At 49.0% G+C, this 8,613-nt stretch overlaps 1 non-coding gene across 1 annotated transcript; it reads right to left on the bottom strand.

Annotated features, from left to right (window-relative positions):
* Positions 1–469: 469 nt before the first annotated feature.
* TRNAQ-UUG (transfer RNA glutamine (anticodon UUG)) lies at positions 470–541 on the bottom strand. The gene has a single exon. It is a non-coding gene; the product is annotated as a tRNA-Gln (tRNA).
* Between the last annotated feature and the right edge of the window lie 8,072 nt (positions 542–8,613).

The raw sequence follows: 8,613 nt of genomic DNA, 5'->3' as shown, positions 1-8,613 counted from the left end.
GCCTTAACTACAATTTTTTCTTTGTATCAATCCCTAAGAATTCAGCATCAGGATATGAATCAGTAATGCCATCAATTACCTCACTTGCGTACTCACACTGCAGGTACGCAAGTGAGGTAATTGGCGTGTCTCATGGCGATACCCCCCACCTTACCCTTTCTATGAAGTTCTATATTCTACCGCTTCTATCATTTCCATCCAATCAAGGTGCCCCGCCGCGATGGTGCAGTGGGTTGGGCGCTCGAATATTGTGCCCAAGGATGCGTGAACGTATCCCGGCCGCGGCGGCCGCTTTTCGATGGAGGCGAAAAACTAGGCTCCCGTGTGCTGTGCGAACGAAACCCAGGTGCGTGAAATATCCGGAGCCCTCCACTATGGCGTGTCTCATGGCCTGTATCGCTTTGGGACGATAAACTCCATAAAACAAACTAATAAAACAAAATACCTGAGTAAAAAAAAAAAAAAAAAGAGGTCCCACCGAGATTTGAACTCGGATCGCTGGATTCAAAGTCCAGAGTGCTAACCATTACACCATGGGACCGCGACGAGCAACAGCTGCTAAACCGCATTTACAAACTTTATCAGGTACCAAATTTCGTTTTTTTGGCACTCTGATTTCTTTTTTTTTTTTGTCTCGCACCCTCCCCGGGAGCCAGCCATTTCCCGTGCTTGTCCTGATAACACATACACCATGCAATCGAATACTACTACAGGCGTACATTTCCTTTTTTACCAGCCCTAGAGATGGCGCCACGTCTCGGACACACACGAGGTACATTTCTACACTTCCTTTATTACATACACTAAGTTCACTGCCTTCCGCCTACCGTCTCTAATTTACTGTACCTTACGTTACCTAATAACGCATTGAAGCCTGCTCTCTTGAATGTTCTTTTCAAATGAAAATACCTCAGCCTCAGCTTCAAAACGTACCGCATCAGCGGTGCCTCAGCTCAGGCGAACATCCGGCGTGCGGAGCAGGCTTCGTCCGAGTACCGGGAAGCTGGCAGAGCTGGGTTGCTGGGTCCACTTCAGTTACTAGTCTGCTAAAACGCTGCATACAGAGAAGTAAGCTCAGTCTTATGACTGCAAGTTCCCTCACCAACCAAGTTGCGCCGTTGTATCCACCGCACTGTTGCCGAGCCTCTTCCGGCACAATACAACTAGCTCCAGGAAAGTTTTGGTCATGGTGTCCCCGGCGTTCTCCCTAGGCGACTTCATTGTCCCTATTCAACCTTGCAGATGGGATTCAAGTAAAGCGATATTCCGTTCGCCTGCTCGCGTCTTTGAAGTACTGACAAAATATTTATCAAAATGTCAATAAGGGCGCAGCGCTCACGTTCTCCCTGAAGCATCAGCCAACTAACACGGTTATCCTACGCTGATAAGCGGCACTGAGTTGGCCGGCGAGCCTGCTGAAGCGAAGACGTGTTCCACAGTAATTAATGGGGAGTGACTGGGTAACAAGCGTGAACGATCTATTTCCGGGTAAACCGATGTTGTTTGGGCGAAGTTTAGGGAAGATTAGGCAAACGCCCATCCCGCAACTTTACATTTCCTCGAAATTTCAAATGCGAGAATACAGCTCGCTGCAAGGAAAGCCTCAAAATTCATAAAACGAACTTTCGGCACGCGGCACAAAATCACATGCATTACCTCATGCCTACAGCGTAGCAACACAAAATGACATTGCAGGCGATTTCGAAGTACGCGAAAAAACAGGATGGAAAAACCGCTTCAGCAGGAGCGGATTTAAGAGGGGAAGTAACTTGTCGCCCCCCCCCCCCTTCCATTATTCGAGAGTTTTTTTACGCAGGGAAATCATGCTGAGCCCTCTTTTTACGAGAAAAGACTAGAATAATTATGGTTTGGTATCGCATGTCCCCTCCAGAAGTGCCCTGTTATAAACCCACCCCTGCGTCTTTCCTGTGATACAAAACACCGAGGTGTCCTGAAAATGTCCTCAGGATGTCTCTTTGGGGATGTTCTGCTGTCCTCAGGATGTCCTAGTACATTTTTAGGACTTGGGTCTGACCTTGGAACATACGAACGTCCTGAGAAGGGGAAACGGTAACTAATTTAGTACACTTCCAGTACATTAAGAGGCGGGCTTAAATACATCACTTGTTGCTCAGTGGTGTTTATTTCTCGTACTGTAATCCTGTGAGACATACCTTTTATACCTGCTCTGGAAGACTGGTGACATATGCTGGTAAAGGAAGAATGACACAACAAATTAACTAGTTCCCCGCCGGGGTGGCGCAGTGGTTACGGCGCTTGACTACTGTTCCCAAGGACGCGGGATCGAATCCCGGCCTCGGCGGCCGCTTTTCGATGGAGGCGAAAAGCAATGCGTCCGTGTGCTGTGCGATGTCAGTGCACGTTAAAGAACCCCAGGTGGTCGAAATTTCCGGAGTCCTCCACTACGGCGTCTCTCATACACACACACACAGTGTGTGTGTGTGTGTGATATGTGTGTGTGTGTGTGTGTGTGTGTGTGTGTGTGTGTGTGTGTGTGTGTGTGTGTGTGTGTGTGTGTGTAGCGACGTATCCGTAAGCTAAGTAACATCTTGTATAATTTCACGGCTTAAAAACATCAACGTTTGCGCACAAGATGCTCTCATGCAGTTAAAGTTATTTGCTTCCTGCCACTACAAAACTGCATGTTTGTGGGCGCGCGCGTGTGCAATCAATAACTCACGTGCAGGTACTCAATATATTTGCGGCCCCGCATAAGGTCGGTACTCTTGCACGTTTTCATTGTAGTGAGGAAGCAAACTCACAATCCCTGCAGCGCGCTGCGAAGAAGTAGACTCGCGACTCGAAGTCTCTGCGTCGCTTCGCATACCAGCTCTAAAGGTCTATTCACACTTGCGACTAGATGAGGTCGCGCGACTGGTAGTCGCGCGACAGAGAAGAGGAGCTCGCCACTACCGATGTTCACACTTGCGACTGTCGCCTTCTCGTTCTGTTCTGGTTCCGAACGAGTTGAGAGTAGGAGAGTTGCTGGGCGATGACAGCGAACGTCGGTATACAGCCGCTTGCCAGACACTTCAGCTTTTTTAGGCGAGCCCGTGCGGATGCCGCGCTCTCGTGTTTCCAGGAGAACGCCGACGTGTCAATGTAAAATGTTGCGCCTGCGTGAAAAACCCATTTCTCAAACTCCTCCCAGGCCATATCCTGCTCCCTGCCTTTGAATTCCGGGTGCCGTTTGTTGAAAAGGTAGGGGTATTCTTTAATTGCATTGAGAAGGTGCTCGATCGAGTACTCCGGGACCTCGCTGATTGGTGAAATGGTTTGCGACTAGTAGTCGCGCGACTGAAAATTCGAGCAGTGCCCGATCGGTCCGCGGCAGTCGCTTTTCGACCGATGCGACCATTTGCGACTGTCGCTTTTCGACCAAAACGGTCGCGCGACCGCTGCTAGTCGCAAGTGTGAACGGGCCTTTACCCCGCCAGACCACCGGAAGAAAAAGAACGAAAGCGATAAGACTGCGAACGCACAAAATCTGCGCTCATGCACTCATTCCCCCGGGGGAGGAAAATTCTGGTCCGCACTGCTCGGAGCCATGGGGTAGGGAGAAGACTGTGTTGGAGGAGGAGCCATGGCGTGGACAAAACGGCTCTGACAAAACGGACAAAACAAACTGCCGCTAGCGCTTCCTCTTACAAGAAAAAAAAAATCAAAAAAAAAAAAAGACTCCACGAGATACGCGTACGTGACATGTAGGCTGCGTCACCCATATGTCACGTGATTGCGCATCGACGATCTGCAAAAACATTCTCCCTCGTGCAATCGTCCCACGTGGGAGGATATTTTTTCAGATCCTGAGTGCGCAATCACGTGACACAAAAGTGACGTAGGCCTACGTCACTCTTGCGTGCCTATGGGTGTTTATCCCCGACTACCCGACTACCAGGGAATTCCAAATGAGAAGTTAGATGCGCCCATCACGAGAGCTGAAGTAAGGGCGGAGATAGCGAAACTCAAAACCAAGTCAGCTCCAGAGCCAGATGGAGTCACGAATAAGATGCTCAGGAATTTAGATGACAACTCGATAGAGGCCCTTACCAGCAGAAATGCTGGGAAAAAGGGGAGATCCCACCGCTGTGGAAAGAGGCTACCGTGATCCTGATACCAAAACCCGGGAAGCAACCGAAACTGGAAAATCTCCGGCCTATATCGCTAACGTCATGTGTAGGAAAGTTAATGGAACACATCATTCAGACCAGAATTTCAAATTATATGGAGGAAAAAGAGAAATGGCCAGACGAGATGTATGGCTTCAGGCCCCATCTGAGCACACAGGACGTCATGCTGCGGCTGCAGCAAGACATAATTAATTCCAGAACCAAAGATGCGAAAGTCATTATGGGACTGGACCTAAAAAGGGCCTTCGACAACGTCAAGCACGAAGCCATCTTGGAAGGGCTCCAGCAGGCAGGAATAGGGCTAAAAACTTATCGCTATGTCAGAAATTTCTTAACGGACCGCACGGCGGTTATAACTTTCCAGGAAATACAATCTGGGGCGATCAGGCTAGGTAACAGGGGGACACCTCAGGGATCGGTACTGTCACCCACCCTTTTCAACATGGCCATGAGAGGGCTCCCGAAGGAATTGCGGAAAATTGGGAATTACAACTTAAATTACAGCCTGTACGCGGACGACATTAATCTCTGGATCAACAGAGGGAGCGACGCAGAGATCAATGAAACGCTGCAGGCGGCAGCAGATGTCATCTCTAAGTACGCGGCGGACAGAGGACTTAAATGTGCGCCTGAAAAATCAGAAATCTTCGTGTATAATGACAAGGCACTCAGGAACAAACCTCCCTCTGACCCACAGGTGTACGTGGAAGGAAGGGAGATACCAAAAGTAGAGACAATACGAATATTGGGACTCCACTTACAAACACACGGAAGGAACACGATCACCATTAAAAAGTTAGAAAACCACGCGACCCAGACATTAAACCTCATCAGGAGGGTCTCACGTAACGGAGGCGGCCTCAAGGAAAAAAACCTCCTGAGATTGGTACAAGCCTTCATCATTAGCAGAGTGGGCTACGCCACGCCATATCTGAACCTAAAGGCAGATGAGAGGAGAAAGATAGACGCGCTCATCAGAAAATGCGTTAAAAAGGCCCTAGGCCTCCCAACATGTACATCGACGGAGCAGCTACTGGCCCTAGGACTGCACAATACGATTTCAGAAATCACGGAAGCGGTTAAAACCTCGCAACTTGAAAGACTCAGCACGACGCGAGTGGGAAGAGCTACGCTAAGTAACCTTGGAATAGCCACAGACAGGGGGCAAAAGGAAAGGGTTGACATTGACAGGAAAATCAGGGCGCACCTAAGAATCCCTCCCCTACCCAAAAACATGCACCCTGAGTTTAATAGGGAAAGGCGACAGAAAAGGGCGGAAGCGATCGAAACAATATATTGGAGCAAACTGAGCAAACCCCCAAATGAAGTTGCCTACGTAGATGCGGCAGGAAGCAGACACAGTCTATACATGACCATAGCGGCGGTAGATGGGGGAGGCACCCTCATCACGGTGGCTACCATACTAGGGAAAGAAACCGAGATAGCGGAGGAAGCTGCGATAGCGATCGCTTGCGTTGGCACCAAAGCTAGATATATTATTAGCGACAGTAAAACTGCAATCCAAAATTTCAGTAGGGGGAGGGTAAACCCCCTCACCACCAAAATTTTAACACAAGGAGTGATTGATAGGACGATCAACATCATCTGGACCCCGGAGCACGAATCTGTCAGCGGTAACGAGGCGGCCCACAGTGCAACTCGGGATCTCTACCTCCGAGCTGTACAGGATGGCTCGGCTCAGGCAGAACATAATAGAGAAGGGCGATTAATCTCGTATCAAGACATTACAGAACACTACAGGCAATGCCGGAGGCGTTTCCCCCCACCAAACACGGCGTTAAATAGAGGTCAGGCAACGGCGTGGAGACGTCTGCAGACTGGAGTATACCCAAACCCAGTACTAAATAAACATATCCGATCGGACTGCGAGGACGATAAATGTAAAAAGTGTGGGGCGAGAGGAACCCTCGACCATATAATTTGGGAGTGCGCTTACTCCCCAGGCAGGGCGCAAAACATTAGCAGTAGGGAAGCCTGGGAAACCTTATTGCGAAGCTCGGACCCTGAGCTCCAACTCACCGCCGTCCAACTGGCAGCAGAGGCCGCCGGCGAAACCAAACCGGCCAGCATCTAATGCGACCATCCCGTGCGGCTGGGCCGCTAAGTCCCCTCCCCCTTACAGGGGGGTGAGACAGAGCGGCCCAGGCGGTGTGGTCCTTCTCTGTTGGACAATAAAAGCTTTCAACAACAACAACAACAACAACAACAACAACAACAACATGGGTGTTTATTTTTTTTTTTTTTCGTTTTACTGGAGGAAATGAGAGGGTGGCTGCAAGCCATGTGCAAGCTGTTAAGTCCAATGCGCGGGAAGGATGCAAGGAGGCGCTTGGTCGTAGGAGCGGGGCTTCCAGCTGGCAGATGGGGAGCGCTTAGCCGTCCTGCGAGCAAAACACACAACAGCACGCACGCACGCTTTCTGAAGGAATGAAAGGAGAAGCGGGCAGGCTAGCCAACGTAGACAGCGCGGTTTCAAACCAGTGACGCGGCTTGGAGCTGCCCTCGGCAAAACACAGAGCAGTCCTATCGTTTATTTTTTCCTAGCAGTTAGGTATGGGCTGATTTGGCCTGAGCGGCAGATTTGACTGCTTCTGTGCGGGCGTATAGCTCTCAGTGGGATGTTTTTGCATCTTGGATTGCGCCTCTTATGGGAAACAACTATACAGACGAAAAATTGTCTGTCCATAAGTTAAGCAACATATTGTATAATTTCACAACTTAATTCCAAACGTCAATTGCATTTACGCGCCCTTGGAAGATGTTCTCAATCTTGACAGTTATTTCTTTTCTGCTACTACAAAACTGCATGTTTGTGGGCTCGCGTGTCTGCAGATAACCCATGCTCAGGTACTCAATATATGTGCGGCCCCGCATACGGTCAGTGCTCTTCAAGTTTTCTATACAATGAGGAAAGCAAACACACGATCCGTGCAGCGCGCTGCGAAGACGCGGACTCACGACTCCGAGTGCTCCGAGTCCCTGCGTCGCCTCGAATACCAGCCAACCCACCAAACCACCGGAAGAAAAAGAACGAAAGCAAAAGATTGCGAACGCACAGAACCGGCGCTCACTGCTGTTGGTTTGAAACCGCACTATCTACGTTGGCTAGCCTGCCCGCTTCTCCTTTCATCCTTTCAGAAAGCGTGCGTGCGTGCTGCTGTGTGCTTTCTTTGCTCACGGGACGTAGGCTAGGCGCTCCCCTCCTCCAGCTCGAAGCCCCGCTCCGACGGTCAAGCGCCTCCTTTCATCTTTCCCGCGCATTGGACTTAACACAACGCCACCTAGCTTGCAGCCACCCACTCGCACCCAACGTTACTAGATCCTCGCACCTCACCTAACCCACCCCCTTCTCCTCTAGGCCTCAGGTCATCCTCATGAATAAAGGTTTATGAATGAATGAATCCTCGCACCCTCCAGTAAAACGAAAACAAAAAACAAAAAAGACGCGCAAGAGTGACGTAAACTCTACGTCACTTTTGTGTCACGTGATTGCGCACTCAGTATTTGCAAAAACAGCCTCCCCTCGCGGAGATATGGTGGCTAGAAGGGAGAGGTGGCGCGACCGCGCATTCCGCCGCTTGGAGAAAACGCGCCTTCGGTTCATGCCGCCGCCACTGGTCGCCGCTGTGGCGCTGCTGTCAGCTCTTCGATGTACTCTCTCCAGCGCACGCCGGCGCGTTCGTTCTTGTTTGCCTGTAGATGCTGCTTGAGCTGTGGTGCTATTTTTCAATCGGCTTTGTCCTAGCTCAGTTTATCCTGTTTTGTTTGGTGCCTATGAAGTTTTTCTTGCCGAGGTGCTAGTGCGAGTATGTAGTACATGTGCGTACTTTTCTGTTTCTCTTGCGTTTAGAAACCCCCCGCTAAAAAAAAAAAAAAAAAGTGAAAGAACCGTTGTCCGGCAAAATTACCTTCAATTGCTCAACAAAAAAATTAATGAAAGCATCGTTGTCAGGCAATAGGCCAGTCAATTGCTAAAAAGTAATGAAAGCATTGTTGTCAGGCAAAAGGCCAGTCAATTCCAAAAAAAAAAAATAGTGAAAGCATCGTTGTCAGGCAAACGGCCAGTCAGTTGTAAAAAATATTAATGAAAGCATCGTTGTCAGGCAAAAGGCCAGTCAATTGCTAAAAAAAGATAATGAAAGTGTCGTTGTCAAGCAAAAGGCCAGTCAATTGTAAAAAAAAATTAATTAAAGCATCGTTGTCAAGCAAAAGGCCAGTCAATTGCTAAAACAAATTAATGAAAGCACCGTTGTCTGGCAAAATGCCAATCAATTACTAAAAAAAATGAATGGAAGCATTGTTGTCAGGAAAAAGGCCAGTCAATGGTTAAAAAAAAATTAATGAGAGCATCGTTGTCAGGCAAAAGGCCAGTCAATTGTAAAAAATATTAATGAAAGCATCGTTGTCAGGCAAAAGGCCAGTCAAGTGCTAAAAAATGTAA

Source organism: Amblyomma maculatum, chromosome 1 (assembly GCF_055883805.1).
Source record: "Amblyomma maculatum isolate TAMU_Amacu chromosome 1, ASM5588380v1, whole genome shotgun sequence".
NCBI classification, from domain to species: Eukaryota; Metazoa; Arthropoda; class Arachnida; order Ixodida; family Ixodidae; genus Amblyomma; species Amblyomma maculatum.
This window is presented reverse-complemented; position numbering and strand designations above follow the sequence as displayed.